Raw genomic sequence first — 26051 nt, forward strand, 5'->3', positions numbered from 1 at the left:
ATGTTGTAGAACACTACTAAGCTTATTAAATGTCTCAAAACAAATAAATTCACTAAACCTCTTAAAAAATTAAAGTTGTGAATCAAAGCATTAAAAATCACTTAAATACTTGCACAAATGAACAAATAAACAAAAAATTAAAAAAAAAAAAAAGAGAAGGAAAAGCAATAAGACAAGTAAAGTCTCTGTCAATGTTTTTGGATGAATATGTCACACAATCATTGCAGTAATAAGACTGAGATCTTGACAGTTACCTACAGTGCTGTGATTCCCACTGCATCTTAGCAGCTTGTAAGTGATTGTGGCATTTCTTGAGGGGTCAGTTGGATACACAACCTCAGAATTGCCAACAGAGATAACAGCTAAGTTTCAAAGTTAAAAAAAAATCATAATTACTGCCCTTTTCAAAAACACAAATAGCCTCTCCAGTCCAGAAATTATTCAGTGTTATTTTCCATGCAGGCTTAGGTGCTAAGCCTTTACTCTCTTTAAAGAGACATGCTAATCTACAACTTTTTTTGCTGGTTTTGGCTTATTTCTTGTGCCAGACCATTGAAGATGACAAATTCTTTTGAATAATTTTAGTTAACTTTATATATAATTATGGATAGTTTCCTTTAGAAAAGTTGATACATTAAGTGAAGCCTGAACATACTGTTGATTAGTTACTGAGCAGGTGTATTTTCAAATGCCTGCAGTTTAGGTAAACATGAATAGAAATATCATTGACAGGATTAGTGTATCTCTCTCTTATATTTCTCAGAATTGTGTATCTGTTTGTTAAAAGAATAAAGCCAAAACAAATTAAGCAGAGGGAACAGAGATATTTCATGCCCCTTGTCTCTTAGACTATGAATTAGTGGAAATTGTTTTAATGGAAAATTACTTTGGGCATAATTACCTTAGTACTCTACACAGTTCATATATATAATTTAAACATTCTCTCTTACATTCCATAAGTGGTATTTTCTTAAAATTGGGCTGATTTTGGCTCTTAAAGTACCTGAATTTACTTACAGAAGGAAGTACCTTAATTTAATCACAGAAGGAAGTACTAGCATTTATTCACAGAGGGACTTGAATATTTGATTATATGAAATTGGTGACTGTCATGGTGCTTTTTAAGCAGAATTATTATATTTCAGTCCAAGTTGGTCCACTAGGAACTTACTTACACTGAAATTAATAATGTAAAAATGTTCAAACTGTATAAAAATGTATAAGGTATAAAATAATGTATTTACATGTCTTTATCACAACCTATTGCAATTGTTATTGTCAACACTAAAAGAGGTATTCCTGGCAATTCAGTGTCTGGATATATCTAGAATACTATGCCAGTAAGTTTTTTTATATTCACAGTAAAAATGACAGCATAATTAAACTGCTCTCATATTCTTTGTTGACTCAAACTTTGAAGTGCTAGTAGGTACAAGTCTCCTTGTCAGACTGTAAATTTAATTTTTACTTTTCAACTCAGTGTTTTACTCCTTCTCCCAAGGTTAAATTGATAGGGCAGCAGTGACAACCCAGTTCTCCCTGTGGGTGTTTTGCCTTCACAGCAGCTGTAATATCAGAAGGTTTGGTACCTGCAGCAGGATGCAAATAACTTCACCCCAAGTCAGAAGAAGCTGTATCAGTAGGTAAGGAATGGATTCATGCATCATCATGCTTCAGTACGGGTAGTAAGGGTTCACAGGCTCATATAGAGCTCCAGGTGCAATGTTTTTCCTGTGGCCCCTTCCTTCTGCTTTGATGCACTTGCATAGGGAGCCCTCTTTGCAGGTTTCCTGCATGGGTCAGGGAGAGCAGACACCTTTGGGCTCTGAACCTTACCATGCCATCCAGGACTCCCTCAGGAGCTCAGCACTGGGAGTGGGCTTCTGGCCCTCAGTCTGCTGTTTCACACCCACACAGGGCTGATTTTTGGAGAAGAAAAGCAATCCTTTAGTTAGCACTTCTCTAAATGGAAGGAAAGGAGCATGAGTACCTGTCCCTTTTCCAGGAATAGCAGCAGAGGGAGGAGTCTAGCTGGGGATAGGATATCTCATAAGCATTAAGACTCAACTTAGATTGCATGTTGATTTCATAAATACACATTTAGGTTTGGAGACTTAGAGATATGTTGGTTCTGTGTTCTCTCTTTGAGAGACTATGACACCATAACAAATAGAGAAATAAGTTTTTGATTTAAGTTTTTACACTTTGAACAAGCCAGAGTTGTACACTTCCTGTTATCTGCCTATAATTTCTTCTCAAGTTTACAATGAAAACTGTGACTAGGGGAGGTTAAGAAGGGTGTTCTGAGTATAAATGAGTAAGAGTTACAGAGCAGATGAAAATGTTTCTTTCATCCTGGTCCCACTGATACTGCTTATTGGGTACTACTGACTTAGCTATGCTTAACTCTTCTCTGATGCCAGAACCACTGCAGAAGAAAAGAAAATGCTTAAAATGCATTCAGAAGACAGTTGGGACTCTACACCCTCTTGTTCTCACTTATTTCTGTGTGGGTTCAGACACATAACTGGCAAAAGAAATTATCACTGCTGTGCACTAGACATATTCAGACCAGTTTACCCCTCTTCACACCCATTTTTATCAACTAATAAGCCCAGGAAAATCTGGCTATTGCAGATTCGAGATTTTTTTTTTTCTTTCTTTTTCCAGACTACTACTGATGTGCAGTGACTTTTTATGCAGTAACTTTATAGGTTGATGTAGGCATCAAATACCAGGACTTTGGCTTGGCAGATGAGTAAATCACATGCATTCAACAAACTACTAAATACTGTTACAGACTAACAAATCTGCTTAAAATTGCTTTGGACTATAATGAACTATGATAAATTATTCATTTCTGGACATTTTGGTCTATTACTCAGCATGGTGCAAGTGCAATTGTCTTAGTGCAAGGATGCATGTAGCAGGTCACTGATATAAGCAGATTAATGTTTCTCTCAAGGACAGCTACATCCTCTTGTAAATCGGTAGAAATGAAGCAAATTCAGTTTTAATTACAGACAGCCTCAAACTGTTACATGAGAGGGTAAGAGGAGAAGAGAGATCATTTTCTGATGTACAAGTCCCCTCTTAGGCTGGTTTCAGCACTTAAGGGGCTTGTAACTTTAGCCTTGCAAAAGACCCTCTTTCCCTTCTTGTCCAAAAATCAATATGTGTTACTGCTAATAAATTAGATTCTTCCTGTTTGGAGTGGAGACTGACTATTTTCTAAATAAATTTTCCTAACCACCTACCAGTCATTAGTGTCAGGAATCAAATTTATATTTTGCATTAATCTAACGACTAACGACTGTTTTAAAATGCACTTTTCTCTCTTTCACAACACCTTTCCCAAACAGTCTCACTCAGTAAGCAAATTTATTACATATCCAGAATCATTGCTGGGGATTTAGGAGTCTGAATTTTCTTGCATATTTTACTATTTCACCACTTGCCGTTGTTATATATGGTAACATTGTGGGAACAGATGTAGAAGTAAAATCATGAGGCTCAGAAAAACCCATAAACCCTGCTGATCAATACTAGCAGTGCAGTAGCCTTCCATATTTAAGACAGGAAGGTGTAGTTATTTCTTCAAAGCAAATCTTGTGTCTAAAATAACTCCATCATGAGATTTTTCTCTCATGAATTGTACCCATTCTGTGGAGCTAAAAAAATATGCCTCTAACTCAATAAAATCTTCTATGGAGCTCAGCTGAACATAACGCATTCTAATGCAATTACCCATGCTTAATTTATTAGAGTGATCATCCTAATGGTTCAGAGCATTTATCCTTTAATATGTAAGAGCATTTACATATCATTAACATGCAAAGAATTTCTTTAGAGTGCTTTGTGATAACTAAAAGAAACCAAATGGCCATGCCAAGGAATCCAGACTCAATCCTTTATTTGTGCAATCTCAGCAGAGGTAATAATATTATAAGTAAAAATGTTATACTAGATGTATTTTTTTAATATGGACAATGTTATTTCCTTATTATGCAGATTTCCTTATTATAAAGATATAGTTAAGTTAGGTTAAAGATTTCAAGAGTTTTTACTGAAAAGCCTACAGGAATTATATTAGACATGAGTAAAAATATATATTGCTACCGTTTGATACAGAATTCAGGTCTGTGTACTATGAAAGTCACTTTTGGCAATGACTCTCTTTGTGGGAATCCCTACATACCTATGCAAACAATTTCCTCTCTTGATTTCTGTGCAGAATGATGACATTACGGATGTGCAGTAGGTATCTTCAACTCCTTGCTCAGAAAGAGCATTTCAATTCAGTAGAAAGTTAAAAGGAACGTAAGATACACTAAAATTTTTTTCAAAAATACTTTTTTAAATTTTGCAGGTATCTGGAGTAAATTTGAGTATAAAATCTAAAAATAACAATATTCAAATTCCTTCTTCTGTGGAGCCAAAGAGTGGCAAATGCAGATGCTTGACCAAACGACAGAAGTCCTTACAAGGGTCTGCATGATGCAGGGTGAGCTGATGGGGGTGAGTCAAGTGCTCATGTCAGTTCCCAGTGTTATTCTGCAAGGCATCCAGGACCTGCAGGGCACCATGGTGAAGCTTCAAAGATGCTGGAAAAGGTATGGATACAGGCTGCTTCATGATTTTCACACTGAAGTGATAATCATGTATTGATCACAGCTCTTATTCTGTTGCATGCGCAGCAGAACAGGACTTCTGTTAGAATAGAAGTACAAAACTACAATCCTGTAAGAAGAGGGGAAAGTTTTGCTCCTATGAAAATATCAGAAATAGAGTTTTCTAATGTACCTCAGTGTGTTTTGGTGGATGGGAAATACTTTATGTGAATTTTATGGAAAATTAAAAATGAGAAGTGAAACACAATAAACACCTTTGTGGTTTCTTGTGAGGGTTACTGCAATCACATTCCTTTTTGCTCTTTCTGGAACAGCTTGTTTGCTGTCTTGTAACTCTGTGTGACTTTTACACTGAATGCAATATTTGCCTCTGGGAGTAAAACATTTCTTTTTTTAAATGAATCTTTCAATGTTTTGATTCCAAAGGATTTTTCCTTCTACCACTGACTAAAAAAGGAGTAAAGAAAACTAGAACTAGGGTTCATCAAGAAAAACTGTGATATTTGTTTTCTTGATTATCTGACACATAATGTGACACTGCACTTTAGCTTTTGATATGGCAAATAGCATTTGGATTTAGATATAATATGTCAGCAAGGCATATAAAAAATAGATAATGAGCAACAACATTTCTTAGAAACTTTTTCTTCATCATTATGAGGCTTGAAAGGAGCCCACTATGAAACAGAGCAAATTAATTTTACTCCTAAACTTCTATCTGATGAAACTTTATGCTTATAGTGCACTTCAAGCCTCTTGTAGCCAGTCCAGAATCCTTAGGAAATGGCATCTGTATGGTCAAACAGATAGAATGAAGTTTCCTGAAAACAGTTTCTGTCAATATTTTCTTTGCTCCCCTCATGATTCCTGAGATTTTCTTGGATGGAAGAGGTGCTGATATCCAGTTAATTTCTTTCATATGGACATATTAATGTAATCAACAGTAAATTCAAGTAAAACTTATTTTTTGTTTTCCTGACCACTACTGGTAAGTGCAAATTGCCTGTGGAATCTGTTCTAGTTTTCCAAATTGAGAAATTCAGATCTAAGAGAAGCAGTGAATAGCCTTTCTTCCTGCATCAAAATAGGCCCTGTAGTTCAAAGTCTAATCTGCAGAGATTCAAGCTTTAAAATTATATTTTCTTAATATTTATAAATGTATAGATATGCGTATTGGACAAAAAGGAAATAGAAAAGGAAGAGAGATCTAAAATTTTGAAAATCCTATTTGCTGCAGAAAGCTTTGAAAACTTGCTTACTAATCAGCAAAAGGGTGAAAGTAAACGTAGAAGACAGAAATAATCTGACAGCTGATGAAGAATTTGAATTTACTCTTTATACAGAAGAAGCTGTGTATGAACAAGAGCAACAATGCTATGGTAGCTGGAAAACCTGCTCTCTGTGACTCCAGCTTAATGGAACATCAATGGATATTGTCAACATGTCATTCATAAATTATTAGATCTGAAAGATTCCACAGTGACTGCTGCCAATCCAGTGAGATCAAATCTTGTGTGATAAGGTAAAGTTAAATGGGGATCATGCATGGCTTACCATGAATGCTAATATTTCCCTGAACTTTGACATATGCAGATATTGCAAATATTTATGTATGGTTTTCAAGAAAAAAGGTTTTATGTGCTGTAGATTAATTAATTAATGGAGCCCTCCAGAATATATAGGCTCTGAAGTAAGATTTAACATGTTTACTAAGCATATATCAACAGCTACCCTTAAATAACAGAGGTGGAATAAAATTTAACAAACTCCAGGCCAAGGCTTGGAGTAATAATTTATTCTCCCTTTGTGCTGAGGAGTCCACATAAGCTACTTGATAATAAGGGCATCTTGGCTGTTGAAGCTTTATTATATTCCTGCCTACATCTTTGTTGCTACTCAAGAATTGTCTTCTGTATTGCTCTCAAGAAACATAATACTATTATGTACATTTAATAGCTATACTTATCTAGATCTCTCTTCCTAAATTGTCAATGCTGTCTTCTTACAGTCAAATTTTTAACTGCATAAAAATGCAGAATAAAGCTAGCCTAAATTAATTGTAATTTAATAACCTAATGGAAATGAGTCTTAAAAATTATGTTGAGCTCTTAAACCTTTGATTGTTTTCAAGAGGTGAAAGCTGTTATATAGGTCAGTGGTTATCATAAAAAACAACACACTGAAACACACTGGTTAAATTTAAAGCAGGAGCAGACAAGAAGAGAATATCTAGTCTGCAGATATGAAATCCCTATTTGGAAAGTATGGCTATTTGGAAAGTATGGCTAAAGTGCTGCACGTTTTGCCAAAGTAGTCACTATAATATTGATAATCATTGCTTTCTTCAATACTCAGTCAGAGTTATGCTGCAAGGCTGCACAATACATTCTGCAAAAACAATGTCTTGCATATTTTTACACTTTATAAGAGTCTAGTCCAAATAATTTGCTGTAATAATTGGGAAAAAATCCAAGTGCTGTACTAATCTGACTTCTTTTGCTGTAGTTTTTAATAAATCAAGAGAAACAAGTACAAGTTATACTTCTGCCTTATATTGCCCAAAATCAGGGGTAGCACAGTGCTGTTTGTGACAGATTTTACAAGTTGTTCTACCTTTAGAAAAAACGTGTACTTTTGTCTGAATTTTAGTAAAAATCCAGAGATATTTCACAGGAAATAATAACAGAAGAATAATGACAGTCACATGATTTAGAGAGATTTAGGAAAGAAATTGAAGCTATGTAAAATCTTGATTTATGCCAAGGCTGTCATTGTTTTGTTCAATATCCGTGTATTGTTATGCATGTTCCCTTCTGAAAATATTTCCAGGCTACTGTTTTCTCTCTTGCCTTTTGATGGTTAATTCTCATTAGAAACTCTCTCCAATGCTGCTGCTAAATCCAATATTAGTTTTCTTCTTCAGCCTCAGGGCTTTTTTTCTTTGCTTTTTATTATTTTATTTCCTCTTTTCTCCTTGATAATGCGTCTTTAGAGTCCACTGCTACATAATGAATAATGTAAGCAGAATGTGGCAAGATTATCATATATTCATTGGTATAATAAAAATAACGTTTCCTGAAGCTATCAGGAATTTGCTTTACCCTCAGACTAGTGAAATATCTTTGTCAATATTTAATCTTTATTGACTCATAGCTTGATTACAATGCATAATGCTGACCACATCAATCTTCCCATAAAGCCTGGATTTGGCTTCTGACAAAACTCTATTGATACATTTGATTCATCCTCATTTTGGATCACTAAAAAAACTGCTGAGATTTTCACTCTCTATAAATTTGTCTATATTTTTACCCTTAAAGGGCATATAGCACCATCAGATTAACTGCTACATCTTGCTGTCCTTTTTTGTTTCAAATGCAAAAATGAAACAAAGAAATAACATAAAAAACTGTGAGTAAATTGCATCTTCTCTTTGAACCATTTCTCTTTCTCTATAGAAACCAAAAGAAAACCAAAGCCTTTTGTTTCCTTTTCTGGCCTTAAAAAATTCTCCCCAGCAAAACATCTTGTCTTGTGCTTAACTTTGTGATACTATGAAGTCCCCTTCTGAAGAGGTGTATATTTAGGTGTTGAAAGATTTGGTTAAGCTTTGTCCAGCTTTACCTGCTGGTTAGTAGTCTGATGTATTATAAAGTAATATATTAGATTGCTGTCTTGTTCTTAAGATGAAAATATACATTCCAAGTAATATACATGCATTTTTCAATTTTAGTCAAATATTGTGTTCACTTTGGGAGTTTGATACCTAAAGTCAGTTAATTTGTATGACAAATACCAGATGTTCACATGAACACACAGTTCATCAGAATATCTTCGTTCCAAGGTTTGGACCAGATAGTTATTAGACATAGGTGTAGACGGGGATTGTCTAAAAAATCTAAAATATGCAAGTATTAATATATGCAGAACTGATTTATTTGGATGGCAAGTCAAAAAGTCAACAAAGTAAAACTAACAGAAGATAAATGTCTTGCTGCCACATGACATACTTGAACAAATATCTCAGGCTTAAAAAAAAAAGATTTAAATGTGTCTTATCTATTTACATTTACAGAGACAACATTCAAATCCATGATAACTTCTGGCTGTCAACAAATGCCCACACCCACAGGTGTCTGCATGCAAGATTTTGGTGCAGCAGATGTGTGCAGAAATCTGGTAGAATAAAGAAAATCTGGTATATCTAACACAGCTGAGTAGTCATAAATGGACAAACATCTGGTCTGCTATTTTCTACACAACTTTGCTTAGAAAATAGAAAAGCAGGTTAGAGTCTCTAGTATGCTTTCTATTCATGGCAACATAATTTTGTTGCAGGGTTGAGAAACTTACTGCAGTATACAAGATGAAATAGTATAAATAAATCTTAAGGATCCAATAATAGATTTTTGAAAATGAACATGGAGTAAAACTCTTGTTGCTCATTAATTGTGTACTGCTTGATATTTGTGTTTAGGTAGTCTGTTTCTAGAAGTCAGCTCTCCTTCCTCTGACATCCCCTACCAGCTCATAGACTCAGATGTAATTATATATGTCAACTGAAAATTGAACAAGATATTTGTCCCAAAACATTTATGGGACAATTTGTCTACATCAGCTTGGGCTGACCAGCTTTGAGTTGAATTAGCTCAGAGGCTGCCCTTCATTTTTGCATTTAAGTAGCATTTTTGCAACTTAATTTTTGAGCCACCTGGGAGCTGTGATTGCATTTGCCTCAGGAGATTTCTAGTCAGCTTTGCATATTTGATTGAGAGTCTGAAGTTCAGTGATATGTAACAACGATTTTACACTTTTGCACTGCAATGCTTCTTTTACTTACGTAAATAGAGACAATATTAAAAAGCCATCTTGTGCAGTCAGTCATTAATGATACTTTCTTGTTTACTGGCTCAATTCCTGGTTTAGACATCAACACTTCATAATTTGACAGAAAACAATGACTGTGAGGAGCTCTGACACATTAATAATTTTTTTGCCATGGTTTATTGTAGGAATGCTCAGAGACTCTGCCAATACAAAAATTCAAGGTGAATCCTGCACATGGCTACCTGATGAATTTATTGAATTGTTAGAAAAACCTACTTCTGTACTTCATTGTCCACAATGTGTTTGCTTATGACTAATTGTGTCTAAGTCTGTGAGAATACAGAAATCTGCAGAGCAAGCACAACAGAAAACAAAGAGCAGTACATAAAATCTATGGCTATAGTAGCAAAAGTTTAGATGTAAAGATGATGGCAAATTCTTGCCAGCTGTTAATCCAAATAAATAAATAATTGCATAATCTTAATGTCTTCAGAACAGGTTTTGGGATCGCAAGTGCAAAGCAAAGCTCTTCTCCATCAGCAGTATGTAGTATGGGCCCCTTTCTGCATTCTGTAAGTCTCCACTTCTTTCATCATGACAACCAATGACCTCAAGATGTGTCTGAAGCTGTGCTGAAATACACATACACCAAACGTGACAAAGTCCTCACTTGCCTTCTTTAGAATCTAAGACACACTGGTCACCTCAGGATCTCTGACTGCAAAAGATTTTGTGTCTCACAAAGGGATCTTGTGATTCATAGTGAAGCTGCCTAAACAAATACACAGCAGTATGCCTGTGACCTGGGAAGGGTAGAGGGATGTGGTTTGTTTGTGTGGGGAAGTGATCAGGAAAACCAAGACACAGATGAAATAGGACAAGACAAGGGGGGAAAAGAATAACAAGGAGAGATTCTGTGAGTAAACAGAAAATAAAGTCCAAGGAGAATATATCCCCACTGGTGAGCAGGGAGGATTATTGACAACACATATGGAGAAGTCTGAGGTACTCAATGAGTTCTTCACCTCATTTTACTGGCAGTAAGGCTTTGTCCATCTCTGAGCATCCCAAATCTCCAGTGAAAGGTTGGAGGAGCAAAATCTCTCCCAATGTAAGTGAAGAGAAAGTTCAAGACCACTTGATGACATGGTATATTCACAATCTATGTGGCCTGATGGAATACATCCCAGGGTCCTGAGGTAACTGGTTGATGTTGCTGGTAGCCCACTTTTTATCACATTCAAAAGGCATGGCAGCTGGGGGAAATCCCAGATAACTAGAAAAGAGAAAGGTCACTTCTATTTTAAAAAAGGTGGAAAGGAATATGCACAGGATCACACACAATCACAGAATTAATTTGGTTCAAAAATACTTCTGAAAGTATAAAGTCCAAACACCACCAGGTCAACCAGACCACTTAGCTATTACAGTAAGCAGCTAATTATTCCCACAGTATGACATAAAACATATAGATGAATATAAATACATATTGATTAGGCTCTTGTATCATCACTTCTGGGTAAAGAGTCAACCAGTGTGATAAGCCTTTCCTCCTAGTGAAGAGCTTCCAAAAAGAGCAGAACAGGGTAGATCACATGAGGGGCAACTTATAGCTGGTCACAGACAACATTTTCATTATCACTGGTTTCTGTGAGAGAAAATATCTTCCTTTTCTTACTAAAATATATTAATCCAGGTGTAGAGTAGCAGAAGTCTCCATGGGAAACAAGCAACACAGCTTTAAAAAATGGGGAAGACAGGTAGGGTTTTTAATGTAGAATTTATATCATTTGAAAAAACAAGTGACTTTATACCATGTGAAATAGAGTGAAATCCTGTTCCTGCTCAAGTGAATGGAAAATTTACCTGCTGTCCAGAGTTACGTTTTCCCTCAAAATTTATTTCGTGTTTCCTGACCATACTGTGAACTATACATATATATATATATGTATATATATAGATGGAATTTTAATATAACACACAAAATCAACCTAAAAAGCCAACTAAATACTTATTTTAAAGAATACCTTTGAGGTTGAGGCTGAAAATTCACTGCAGTTCTCATACAGGCATTTATAGATTTTCCTCAAGCTCAATCTTTTGTGTCAGCAACACGGTGACAAGCAGCAGTGAAAATAGGAGGGAATATTTATGGTGGCTTTTTCTACCTTCTTCTTATAACATGACTGCTCTCTGACCTTCAGAAACACAGCCACTTGGCACTCTTGTTTGTTGAAGCAACAAAATGCCTCATACTCCAGGCAGGAAAGATAAATTTTGAAATCTTAACTATTTGGGAATATACAGAAAGATTGTGAAAATTGTTATTTAACTTAATTTCATTCTTTGTTTTATAAATAAATTAATCAGATAGGTGCATATTTGCCCTATTTTAATTTATACAATTAACATTGTAATAACTAAATACTATTTTTAAAAGAAAATATGATCTCTAAATTAGGGGTTGCTACTTATCAGCACACTGCAGTGGCCAGCCTGCGTGTAAGGAGTTATTTATGCTAATGTCATCCTGATTGCAGATGAGTTTTTTTATTCTTATAGATCATCCATTTAAAATATTTGAATATACATTGATTCACTGTAATGTTCTAAACTTGTGTTTCAATTTTGTAAGCACACTTGGCAACAGGAGTGAACATTTCTTTTCAGCCAGAAGGAATAGCTGCATACACAGAGTGTATGCACCTACTCCTGCAATATGTAGGTGTCTGGGAAAGTCCACGTTTTGGGGGCAGATGATCTGGTGACAATATAATCTGGACCTGAAAAAGTGTGAGAAGTTATGCAGGGGATAGGGTTTTTATGGGTAACTGCTGAAGTTGGGGAGGGAAGGCCAAAGATGTCCAGTTTCAACATAGAATCTGCTGAATCACCTACTCATGGCACAAGCTAAGCCTGAGGGTGACGTAGGATATGGGTGAATGCTCAAGACCTGGAAGCAGAACATACTCTTGAAATTACTGATAATTGCTTGGTGTTAGGAGCTTCTGACCTTAAGGAGTTATCCAAAGACTACAGATCCCAAAAGTGATGCTTTCCAAGGAAAAGCAGGAGGAATTCATTATAGTCTCTCCATACATGAAATGGGTGTGATGTTACTCCAGTGAAATGAAATGGATAGGCTAGGCTAGGCTAGGCTAGGCTAGGCCTAGGACAGGACAGGACAGGACGGAATAGAATAGAATAGAATAGAATAGAATAGAATAGAATAGAATAGAATAGAATAGAATAGAATAGAATAGAATAGAATAGAATAGAATAGAATAGAATAGAATAGAATAGAATAGAATAGAATAGAATAGAATAGAATAGAATAGAATACTTTAGTTGGAACCTACAACAATCATCCTGTACAACCGCCTGACCACTTCACAGGACTGACCTAAATTTAAAGCAGGTTTTTAAGAACATTGTCCAAATACCTTGGCCATTGACAGGCTTGGGATATCAAACACCTTTCAAAGAAGCCTTTTCCAGTATTTGACCACTGTCATGGTAAAGAAGTGTTTACTAATGTCCAGTCTGAACTTACACTGGTGCAAATTTTAGCCACTCCCATGATTTATCATTGGGTCCCAGGGAGAGGAGCTCAGTATCTCCCTCTCCAGGTCCTTCCCCTGGGAGGCTGCAGAGAGAGATGAGGTTCTTCATCAGTCTCTTTTCTTCCTAACAAAACAAAAGGCAGCATCCTCAGCTGCTCCTCACAAAACATGTCATAGATCTTGGTGTGGACAGAAAGCAGCTCAAGTAAAACATTCTTGGAAGAATTGAATACTGTAGAGCAAGAGACAGGTCTCATTAATTCTTCAGACTTAGGTACTAATTGAACATTAAAAGCAAATACCTGAGGTGAGAGTTCTATGCTGAGGGGAGATCTTTCTTGCAGATTTCATTCTCTGTTCTGCAAAGAAGTCGGAAGTAGCTTGTGTAGAGATAAATATGACCATCTTTGCTTGGTTGAGACCAGCAGGCATATAACTGTACCCATCAAAGCAGCTGAGCCAGCTTGAAAGTTACCTGAATGCAGAAAAATAGATGAAATTATTAGTTTCTTTCAGCAACATAAAAAATGAGAACAAAGTAAAAAGGATTATGATAGAAACATGACAAAGTATCTAATATACCAGGATGCAGATTTAGACTTTCTCAATTTGGTTGGAAGAAGTCAATTACTGAAGTAAAAGTGGAAGATAATAGTTAAAACATCAGACAAGTGTTACATTTAATATCCTTGCTCTGTGTCACATTTGAGACTGGACTGAACAAGTGCTGCAGCAGATACTGTTTCTGTTGCTATGGAAAATGAAAGTACTGTGCTGAATTTAAAGTGAGAAACACTAGGTGGTAATAACATTGTTCTTCAATTTTCCAACGTGCATAAAAAATACAAGGAATTAGTCTACTTCTGGATATTTATATATACTTGTTAAAAGCTATCATACAGTATTAATGCAGAAGACATGGGTCAGTTCTGGCTTCATAATGTTAGAAAGGAAAGACATTACTTGGGGAAAAAATATTTCTAGAAATTCATTTCCTATATTTCATATTTTGCATGGAAAGAAAAGAGATGCACACACAGCCAGAAAATACAACTTTTTAAATTATCAAAGCAGGGAAGGGAGAGAAATATGAAGAGAACTCCTCCAGTGACATAATATTAAGAGTTTCTTTCAAAGAAATGAAAAACAAACATACACTCACAGAAAGAAAAAAAAGGAAAAATAAAAAAAAAAATTAAAAAAAAAAAAAAGAGAAGGAAAAAAAGAGAAAAAAATGGAGGAAAAATAAAAGAACAGGATGGGCCTAGAATTTATACATGAAAATCTACAGACAACACATTGTACACAGAAAAATATATATATAATTTGTGTCTCTTGAACAGAACTTATTGTTTATATACTGAAACGTTTGATCAGGTAGTGGCCACATGGAATTTTCTGTCAAGAGGAAGTATGGAAGCAAGACTCATTTAGTTACAAGATAATTCAATAGTGTGAACTTCAGTCAGCTCTAATTTCTGTGACATGTATAAAGGACACTGACTAGGATTACAATATATTTTTATAAGGGAGGAAAAAAGTTTTAGGGATATTTGATTATAGTTCCATTTGACTTGCCTTCAGTCAAGTAAAGGCACCATTCTATCTAAAAGGGGTTGCAAAAGTATCATAAAAGTAGCATTATTCATATATTCCCTATCTTGCACATATCTTACATCCCTCTTGATGCAAAAAATACCTGAAAAGAAAAGGAAAATCTGGTCATTCAAAAGAGGAATAGCAAAGACTTTTTGGTTCCATTGATTGATTTTGGTTCTCTTTCAAATAAAGAAAAAGAGATGGCAATAAATCTAAGGAAGTAAAACTTACTTCTGAAGCTATAATACACAGCTGGTTTTTAATTGCTCAGTTGTCTGTGGAAGAAGGATCTGTTGACACTTACCAAAAGTGTGTTGAGGGAAATTTCAGTGCAGGTTTTACAGGCTGGGTTAGAGCTCATAATAGACACAGTTTGCATCATCTGACAACAAATCTGGGTAGGAAGGCTTAAATGCCCAATTTGCCCAATGGGTTAATAGCATGTATGCAGAAGATGCATGTAGAAAAATGGATATTAGTTAGCATTAATCAGAATCAGAACTGTAGTAGTCAGTAGCTACAAATACATAGATAACTTGAAAATATTTACTCACTTATGCTTCCTTACAATGAGTTAAAAATATCCTAACTTGGGAGTGGTCTCACCCACCTTTTTTTTCTCTCCAGAAAGAAAATGTCACCAACAAGCTCACACTATACAATTTCACTTCCACAGTGAAACTGAAGAGTCTACATTTCTTTGAATCTAGAATTATTTCAGTATTGGATGACTCTACTTTCAATCCAGAGACATTATGAAACCTCCTAATGTACAGTTAATATATATCACTGTTGAGTTAGTAGAAAGATTCACAGATTCATGTTAATGTTGTACTTTAAACAATATATATGATTAAAAGAGTGGATATAAACAAGTACATCAATATATATTTCCTAATATTTTCAAAGTAGGGATTCAATTTCTTACACTTTTCTGTAATGTTTATACATTTTACAGACATTGAAAGATTTCCTTTACAAAATTAAAGTCATTAAAATTCTACAAGAGAACACCTGCTTAAAAAGCATTTTAATTCATCCTGTCTGATGCCCTCATTTTATTTATTGGTAGCTCAGGCTCCTATATTTGCCAAAGCAAAAATTTCACTGTATACCTTGGTCTCTTAACAAGGTTGTATTTGTGTATATTTATTGCAAAAGTGAAAAAAGTGCAAAATAAAATATTCTTATAATATTTATAAGAATCCAGTATAAGGAAAAATCTATGAAGGCTTGAAAGACAAATAACAACCATTTTCTATTATTACCTTAATACTCCATTTTGATAATCTGGGGGGTTTTTGGTCAGAATTCTCTTACTGTTTTTTTTTTTTTTTTTTCCTGTTTTTTGTTTATGTTTGGTTTTTTGGTTGGTTGGTTGGTTGGTTTTGTGAATTTTTTTGTTTTGTTTTGTTTTTATTTTTTTCCTCTTTTTTCCATAGATTCAGGTTGCATTTCTTGGAATCTTCTTCTAACTTTTAAAATTATAAGGAAAAAAGCCCCTTTTTAACTAATCAACATTGGTGAAATGTAGCAGCACAGAATTGCCAGAAGAAATTTATATATAATTCACAGAACTGAAATATATTTGAGAAATCTCAGTCTCAACAGACACTAAAAAAAAAGAAAGAGAAACTAATTTCAGTGAGTATATTACTCAGAATTATCTATTACTAGAATTATCTATTTTTGGTATTTCTAATATTTTTCATCTTTCATTGTGATTTAACTATATCGTGTTTCTGATAATTTTGAGGAGAATTGTGGAAGGAATGACAACTAGTACAGTCTTGTGCTCAAGGTGGAAATTCTGTTTACACTAACATTTTCAGTCTCACCAAACAAATTCTTCACAATCATAGTGACAGAGTGATAAATAGTAAGCTGTCATTTTGTATGTGCACTAAATCCCTATTTGATACTCAAATGAAAGTATGACTTAATGGAGAGACATTAACAAAGCAACCACTAAATATTCACTGTGAGACATTATTTAGCTGAGGTTTTCCCTTAGATATGATGAACTGGAACACTTCAGTCTTTAGTGACCCTCAAACTAACATAATAATCTGAGTAGCAGTACTAATTCTTCAGTGAGCGTTGTATTTATGCCAGTGGTTCATCTTAGGAATTGGCATCTAAAGGTATTTCAGCTGAGAAAGATAAAATTTTGCCCTCCAATCTCCTCTCCTCTCTCATGTTTTAGACTGCACATATCACAGGTTCCTTTTGCTCCTTTGAAAACTACATTAATCTGTGAGCTCAGTTCTGTGCCTTGTGTACCAGTGTGTGCCCACGAGACGGTGTAGTACATCACACCTGGCAATTATCAAACTGGTGTGATTTACAGGCAGGGCTGCTTTAAAAACAGTCTTATTGCCAAAAGCATGAAGAAAGAACATCAGGTAGAGATTACAGTGTGATGCAACTGGAAGAGTGTCACATGTTCATCTATAAATATAATACACACACACATACACATTCCCTTTTCTACATTGTGAGGGGATGTTGAAAGAATCTGCTAGGATGGATAAAAGTTTATACAAGATTCCTATGGTTTTGTAAAACCATTTAGAATCATAGAATCATAGGAGATCTCAAGATGGAAAGGACTCATAAGGATCATCAAGATAAACTCCCCATTTCCTGCAGGACTACTTGAAAGAAAGTCTCATAACTAAGAGCACTGTACAGACATTTCTTGGACTCTGAAGGCCTTGGTGCCATGATCACTTTCCTGGTAAGCCTGTTCTTGTGACCATGCTCTCAGTGAAGAGCCTTTTCCTAATCTCCAATCTGAATTCACCCTGATGCAGCTTCATTGTATTTTCTTCTGTCCTAGTGTTCGTCACCAGACAGAGGAGACCAGTGCCTCCCACCACAAGCAATTTGTGCAAAGTTTTCCCTCTTCTTCATTCTCAGCCCCAGAGTTTCCAGCAACCTTTTTCCTGGATGAAGACAGAATTAACAGGAGTTGTAACATCACTGACAGTCACATGAGTCTTCATCAATTATTTCAAGAGGAAAAACTCAAAAATTTTTTGCTCTGTACCAGAGGAAGATACAGTGCCAATTTACAGAAACATCTCCAGTTCAGCTTGTTTGTTCTAGGAAAAATGTTGGGGTAAACTGGGTGGTTTCCACTGCCACACATCACCTGAAGCTGTAGCTCACGGAACTTTTATTTTCATCCTCATGTATCAAATAATAATGTGTATATGCATTTGTCTACACAGATGAGGACCTTTCTCTCCTTTCTATCCATTTACAGCATCTTTTTATTGCTCCACAAAACCTGAATGATCTTTAAAAACAACTACTCTTTTCTTGTTCAAGACAATTCTCATAAGTTATTACTGTCATATGCATCAGTGTTTTCCTCATGGACTACATGCTCATTAGCTTTCTCCTATTTCCTCCCCTCTGACCTGACTGACAGAAATGAAAAGTGGTTATTACACATCCCACAGCTACTATTAGAGGAGACACAGGAAGTACAAGTGATATTTAATAGCTTTCTTAAAAGTTTTATATTAGCCTCTATGGAAGGAATGCTTGGTCAATCAATCAAGCCTCTCTGTAGCCACAAATTACCTGTCAGCTCTCTCAAAACACTACCAGTATTTTAACAATGTTCTTTTGCCTTTTTTTAGAAATGCTTTTGATAAGATTCTAATTGATATAGTTACAAAAGCAGGTTGAGTAAATAAAAATGAATTTAACGGTTATATTTACTTGTACATTCTCAGACAGATTGAAGTGTTCTGTTCTCCAAGACACCTCATTTTAGAAAAACTCAATTTCTTTGTCTGCCGAATTGTATAACAGCTTACACACTCTCATTGTACAGTTTCCATTATGAGACAGAATTTGCTGAAGCAGATATCTAGAAAGCACTGCCAGCTAACAAATCTTTAAAGTCACATTTTCCTCCAGAGAAATTCACTGAGTCATCATAACACACAAATGTTTGATTTTTTCCTAAATCCAAGAGCTATTGTAAAACACTAAAATTACAAATTCATTTCAATGAGACTGAATGGGACTGAGTTATTTGAGAACAGGAACAGTTTAGATGGCAAGGATGGAGAAGAACTAGACAGTAGAAAGTGAGAGGAAAATCCTTAAACTAGAACAGAAGAAAGTAAAAAAAAACCAAACAAACAAACACACAAACTGAAAAAATCTGCCAATTTGAAAGCAAAATCAGAAGTTGGATTAAAATGATATATTTTTCAATCCTCTGGAGTAGAAAAAAAAAAATTTTAGTGTAGCTTAGAAATAATTCTGCATCACTACTGAAAATATGTAAAAATGATAATTGCTTTAAAGTTGCAAGCAAAATCTTAGTAGGAAAATACCTGGAAATTGGTATGTTAAATCTGTATCTCAGTTAAATATGATTATTATATTATGGAATTTCTCTCTTACACACACCAAAAATTTGTAAGAAGCTGAAAACTACCACACACTTTAAAGTAAATATGTTTCTTCTCATGGGAATGTTTAATTTCTATTCCAGATATTACTAATGGAGAAATCAAGAAGTAATGCACACATTTAGCAAATAAGAGCATTTCTCTTTTATTCTTTTATAACCTTTTTCTCCTAACCAGCTTTCTCAATCAGGAATCTGCTGGCCTGCAAAATCCAGACCTCTGCTTCATGACTATGCAGCCTTGCATTTTTCTCATTTATTCTAATGGCCAAAAAGGACAAATTTATTTGTCCAGAAGGTCACACAAAACTTATTTCAAGGACTGGAGCTTTCCTCTTGAATATGGAATAAGAAATGGTACTCTTCCTATTTTATTTAGATATGCAAAGGCTATCTGTCCCAGGTGACCTGACACAGACCTAGCCAACACCATCCATAATGAAAATCAATGGCACCAAGTCACTAAACAATTACTCCATCTTCTTTAAAAATGCACAAGTCTTCAAAAAAACAAGGATTCAGAGACTGATTAATTTGCCGTTTGCTTTGGAGATTGCACAAGTTGCATTATTTAAGATGTTGCCTTTACTCTGTGTTCTCAAAGGATGGACCAAGATCAAACTCTTATAGAGTGTTGTGTTTCCTAAACAAAAAAGTGGTGGCTAGATGACTAAATGATAAGAAATAGAGATCTGAGCCATGATTGTGGAAGTTTCGTAAATACCTGTTTGATAAACATTTTTCTTTTGAACACAAAACCCCCAATTATCTAGCTTTTCAAAAGTTAGATACAAAGCATTTTTTATTCCAAATCTGAGATGATATTAAAGAAGACATTTTAGATAGGGTAATCTAAATGTCAACCCAGAAGAATACCAACAAAAATAAATAGAAATTGCAACCCATTTTGACTAGAACCAAGTTCTAAAGAACTCTTTTTAAAGAGGATATTTTCAAGTGTTTTAAACAGTGAGAATTTATGTAAAAAAATTGATAAACCCTGTCTAAGATAGAGAGGGCTAGAGCATAGATAGAAGTGTAGAGAGAAGTGTATTAAATAGTTTTCATGGAAGAAGGATATGCTGCTACCTTCTGCAAGCAGCAACATGATTTTGAGAATGTTAATGACCAAGGTTTGCCCCAGCTGGAAGGAATGGTCCCAGCAGGGAATGGAGGAGGCCTTCTGTCTCATTTAGAGTCCTGGCTGTTTACTTCTTGCCCATCTAATTTCTTTTCTATTTTCTTAAAGTATCATGTAAACCACTGTGAATCTACTCTTCATACTGAGGGTTTTTTTTTAACAGGGGACCATGTGCTTTAAACAGCAGCTTCCTTTCCTGTATGCTTGACTTTTGATATCTGTTCTCTAAATTTGCACAAACCATAAAAGGCAGATGCTAGCATAAATAGTAAATACTTATGCATACACATATATGAATATGTCTTACATATATGATCTATGCATATACACTACAATGTCTATGTTGTTATTCATTCTCTTTTTTTTCCACTTGTGACCTGATTCCTGCAATATCTGAGAGATTTATTTCAGATTTGTTATTATGGAAACAGGAATTGATCCTAGAATATTGTTGGTTGCAATTATTTAATTAGGCTACAGACTGGTGTATGATTACAATGAAATGTCATGTAGACTGTGTAGCCACAAGTCAAGATAACTTGTCATCATGATATGGCATTATGAGAGCCACCAAAACAACCAGAGCCCTGATGCTGGGATATATTTAGACATCTAAAAGTATTGATCATGCAGCATGCAACCCTTTTATGAAATCAATGAGAACTGCTTGATTATCAAGGCTTTTGTAAAATCAAGTTGTCAATTCGGAGACATTGATGCAGAAATAAAGATTTAGAAATCAAAGTTTAGACATATTTTTTAAAAAAATTGACACTAGGAGACAAGCATGACAATATTAAAGGACATGCAAATCAAATCAAATTGACAAGAATGCGTTTTTTGACATAGATTTTAATGACTGACTCCAAAGTGGAAGGAAAATCCAAGAATGTAGTTTCTGTCCTAAATCAATTGGTCTGTGGCTCATACTATTAATATACATCCTTGATATGACACTGAATGCAGTTTTCAAAATAAGAGCATTTCTTATTTGCTTTCAGAAAGCCATAGTAGCTGATTTTTTTGTTTGTTTGTTTCTTTGGTGTCAGTTTGAGCAAATGCTCTTGATACTTTCCTCAGTTAAAATTATCATTGTCAAAAATCAAGGACCTTTACTTCTTTTAAACTCTGTTAAATAATTCATGCTGCAAAAGGAACTCTAAGTCCTTGCTCAGAATAAAAAATAAATTGTCCTTAGGTATCTGCATTTTGTCAAGTTGATGCTTCCAGACAGCTGTCTAAACTAAACAAGAGCTGTGAAGGAACTGTAGTGACATAGCACTTTGTAATGGTAGTGTAAAAGCCTCAAGTACAATGATATTGCAGGACTAATCCTAATGGATTGCAGAACCAAAGCTATAAATCTTATGAGGAGTGGCTGAGGGAACTGGTGATGTTTAGCCTGGAGAAAAGGAGGATCAGGAGGGACAGCTTGACTTGCTACAGCTACCTAAAAGGAGGTTGTTGAGAGCTAGGAACTGCTCTCTTCTCTCTGGTAACAAACAACAGGATGAGAGGAAATTACAAGTTGCCTTGGTGAAGGTTTAGATTGCATATGAGGAAAATCTTCTGCATTACAATGGTTATCAAGCACTGGAACAGGCTGCTCAGGGAAGCAGTTGTGACACCATCTTTGGAGGTATTTCAAGGAAGTTCAGATGTGGCACTTAGAGACAAGGATTAGTGATGGACTTGGCACAGCTGGGCTGGTTTAACTTGATTCCCTAAAACATCTTGTCCAGCCTAAATGATCCTGTGATTATGAATCTATTTATTGTGTGCATAATCAAATGGGATTTCATGTTGCTATGTGCACACATATTTGATTCAGAGAAATGCCTGTAACTTGTAAACTGTAAGAGATTTTTTAATAGCAAGATACTTACTAGCTGGTTTTGCTCATAGGGACAGTAAGAAGGAAATCAGGATTGATCCTCTGGTTTGTTAGGCCTACACAAATACAACAAATTTCTGCATAGATTCCTCTAGATATCAGAACTCAAGGAAGAGTGGAAGAGAAATACAGTGTGCATCTCAGCTAGCTAGACTAGGGAGAGAAAGAAGTTTTTCCTTTAAGACACATGATGGGACTTATATAACAGGGACTTTGTTATGGCCTTTATCGTTTTTCACCCTCAGTGTGGATTTCTGTTTGGGGCTCTAGCCTTGATTTGCACTGTCCCAGCTATTCTACACAGGGTCTAAGCTTGCAAGAAAAGAGAAAAAAAAAAAGGTTCAACTTTAAAAGCTGACTTGTCCCACGTGATTACTCTCACGTTTTGATGGAGAAATTATTTAAAAATTTGAGTATCTTTCAGTTTTCCTGAAATACTAACACGAGTCAATACTACTGAGGGTATATGCTGAAATTTCAGCGTGTGTTCATACCGTGGCTTTTGTTAGTAACTGGATCAAATAATTTACACTAAGTTTAAAATGTTATTATGAAGTAAACCTAACTCTGTAACTCTACATTACAGAGAAAAATCACTATAAAAGTATATAATTCCTTTATTAATAAATGGCTTTACTATCATCAGGAAAGAAGAAATAATTGAAAATAAAATTAATTAGAAGTTGCAAGCATATCAAACCACTGTAAAAATTAGCAAAATAGTGTGTCACAGAGCCTCCAAAAGTTCTATTTTAATGGAAGATTGATTAAAAATTAGAAAGCACTAAAATGAATTGCCATTTCTAAGAAATCTATACAGTTCAATCTAAATATACTTTTATATCAAGAATCTCAAAGCTTGTATTTCTCTTTACATAATTACAATCTAGACAAAAAATTTTCATTACAATATAATGGACCTGTCATGAATGCACAACAACATCACAGTCCTGTGTTTCAGCAATTCAGGATAATGTATTTAGTTATTTTTGTCAGCAAGTGGTGCTTTTGAAATTACTTTTCTTTAGTGGAAACATCTGAAAAATAAATTTTTCAATATGCTTTTTCATCTCCTCTTTTTTTTTTTTTTTTTTTTTTTTTTTAATTCTCAGGGCTTTATGGTTTTTTAAGGAAAAAGACTAAACTTTTAAGACTAATTCACATTTTGGGGTGGTGATCTGAAACCAGACTAATTGAGAGTATTCAAAATAGGGTGGTCTTTGCAAAGGTGCTCTAAAACTGCTAGACAATTGATTTTTTATTTTTTTTTTCTCACAGTGGATAAAACATATAGATATACAATTTTTTGAGTAACTGACATGATGGGGAAGGAATAACTGATACTATTCAATGAAGGTGTGTTAATGAAACCCAGGCCTTAAAAAAAAGGATACTATTTCTGAGTGCCAGATAAATTTACTTGTGCATAACAAAGAAGACTCCTAATACAATTGGGTAAAACTGAGGTGAAATTACAAATTCCAAGCTGTAGATCTTTGCCCTGCTTCTTTATAGATCCTTGATGACACTATTTCCTAGAAATACAATTTTTTGTAAATATTCTCATGTCATCACAAAACCTCTCTCAATGACTTTTGAGCAGTTTTGGGAATCTGGAGGGGTCCCAGCTGACAGAAAGCTGGCGAACATTGTCCCAGTTTTCAAGAAGGGCAGGAAGGAGGACCCTGTAAACTAAAGATCTCTCAGTCCCTTTTCAGTGCCTGGTAAAGTTATGGAGAAGATTATTCTGGGAACTACTGGAAAACATCTGAGGGGAAAAACAGCCACTAGTCACAGCTAGAATGGCTTCATGAGAGGAAAGTCCTGCTTACCAAACCTGCTTTCCTTTCCTGACAGGATAAACTACCTAGATGATCAAGGGAAGCCAGTCGATGCAATCTTTTTGGATTTCAGTAAAGCTTTTGATACTGTGTCCTTCTGGATGATGGATCATGGATGAGTAACTGGCTCATGGGCCAGGCACAAAGGATTACAGGTGCCATCAGGCTGATGATCTGTCACTAGGGGGGTTCCACAGGGCTCCATCCTCAGCCCTATGCTCTTCAACAGCTTCATAAAAGGCCTGGACACAGGACTGGAAGGGATACTCAGCAAGTTCACAGATGATATGAAACCACAAGGACCTGTTTACTCCTCAAAAACAGGGAAGCCAGGCAGAAAGACCTTGACAAATAAGAGGACTGGGCAATCATCATCCATAGGAAGTTCAACAAGGGAGAGTGCTCGATTCTGCAACTGGAATTCTGCACCAGGGGTAACCCTGGATGTACAGACAGAGTGGGGAATTTGATGCTGGAAAGAAGTGATATGAAAAGGGACCTGGGGGTCTTGGTCTACCAAAAGTTGAATAGGAGTCAGCAGGGAGGGCCAGGAGTGTCCTGGGAGCATCAGGCACAGCATCACAGCCGGGCAAGGGAGGGGATTGTCCTGCTCTGCTCTGAGCTGGGGCAGCCTCACCTCCAGTGCTGGGGCAGCTCTGGGTGCCACAACACAAAAAGACACTGAGCTGTCAGAGAGTGTCCAAAGGAGCCGAGAGGGTGTGAAGGGTTTGGAGGGGAAGCCGTGTGAGGAGTGAGCAGTGAAAGCACTGCCCAGTCTGGAGTCTGTTCAGCCCAGACAAGAGGAGACTGAGGGGAGATCTTGTTGCAGTCTGCAACTTGTGGAGGGAACGGGGGGCAGGTACTGATGGCTCTGGAGAGCAGTGACAGCACCCAAGGGAACAGCAGGAAGCTGATTTGGGAGAGGTTTAGGCTGGATATTAGACAAAGGTTCTTCACCCAGAGGGTGTTGGGGCACTGGAATAGGCTCCCCAGGGAGGAGGTCACAGCACCAGCCTGACAGAGCTCAAGAAGTGCTCAGATAAAGCTCCCAGGCACGTAGTGTGGGCTGGTCTGTGCAGGGGCAAGAGCTGGACTTTGTGGATCCTTTGGGACCCTTCCAACTCAGCTTATTCTGCAATACTGTGACAGAAAGTTTTGTACTTGTTCTTCGTGTTTCTCTGTTGCCCCTCTGCTTAAAACAGTTTTCTTGCAACTATGATGTTTATACCCACAAACATATTTTCCATTTACAAAGAGTGACTAGCAACAGATGCAACAGTCCATCATACTATGACCTAGTCAGTTTTCCATAACCAGCCCTTTGCAAATATAAATATAGACAGACATCTTTTTAAGAGAACCTTACATTGCACTTTCTTTTTGTAAATCATGTCAACATACTTCTCAATGCTAAGCCTGCATGGTTCTCTAAAATAAAAGTAATAAATCAATATTGTGAGAGAAAGTACAATTATCATCAATTTTAATCTTCTGTAGCAAGTCATTGCATTGTTGAATTTCTTTCTGGTTTTGAAATAGAAGGGTTGGTGGGAGTCAACAGTTGTTATGACACAGGCCTGAAGGAGTCTTTACACCCCAGACTATATTTAGTAGGTGGATCCTTTTCATATAGGGCTGTAAATCTGTCATTTATTTCCTATTATTCTGTGGTAGTGCCATCAGTCACTGACATGATAAAGTAATCTAGGGTTAGGAAGAGTGTTGGTTTGCATTCACTGGCTTTTTCTTTCTCCCATGGAAGCTGCTGCCCATGAGGGGAGCCTGAGGGGAAAGCAAGTCAGCAACCTGCTGAACTCTTTGTTTCTGTGACCAGAGTGGTCCAGAAATGTACAAAGCAGCCCTTTATCTTCCCCTAGAGTAGTGTTGCAGGAAGCAAAGAAAGCTGTCCCTCTGTTGACCCCTAACTGCTCAAAATGAAGTGAGCTAGAGGCAGCAGCAGTGTATGCAGCGTGTACAAGCTGTATCTCAGGAGCCCACCAACAAAAAAAGAAGCAGCAGCAGAATTGCTCCTTACCTTGAGGAAACAATGCCTGCCTGGGCTACTGAGGAGCTCACTCAGTTTCTTCTCAGCCCTTCATCCTAGGCTGAGCCAGAAG

This window comes from Oenanthe melanoleuca, chromosome Z (assembly GCF_029582105.1).
Source record: "Oenanthe melanoleuca isolate GR-GAL-2019-014 chromosome Z, OMel1.0, whole genome shotgun sequence".
Taxonomy (NCBI): domain Eukaryota; kingdom Metazoa; phylum Chordata; class Aves; order Passeriformes; family Muscicapidae; genus Oenanthe; species Oenanthe melanoleuca.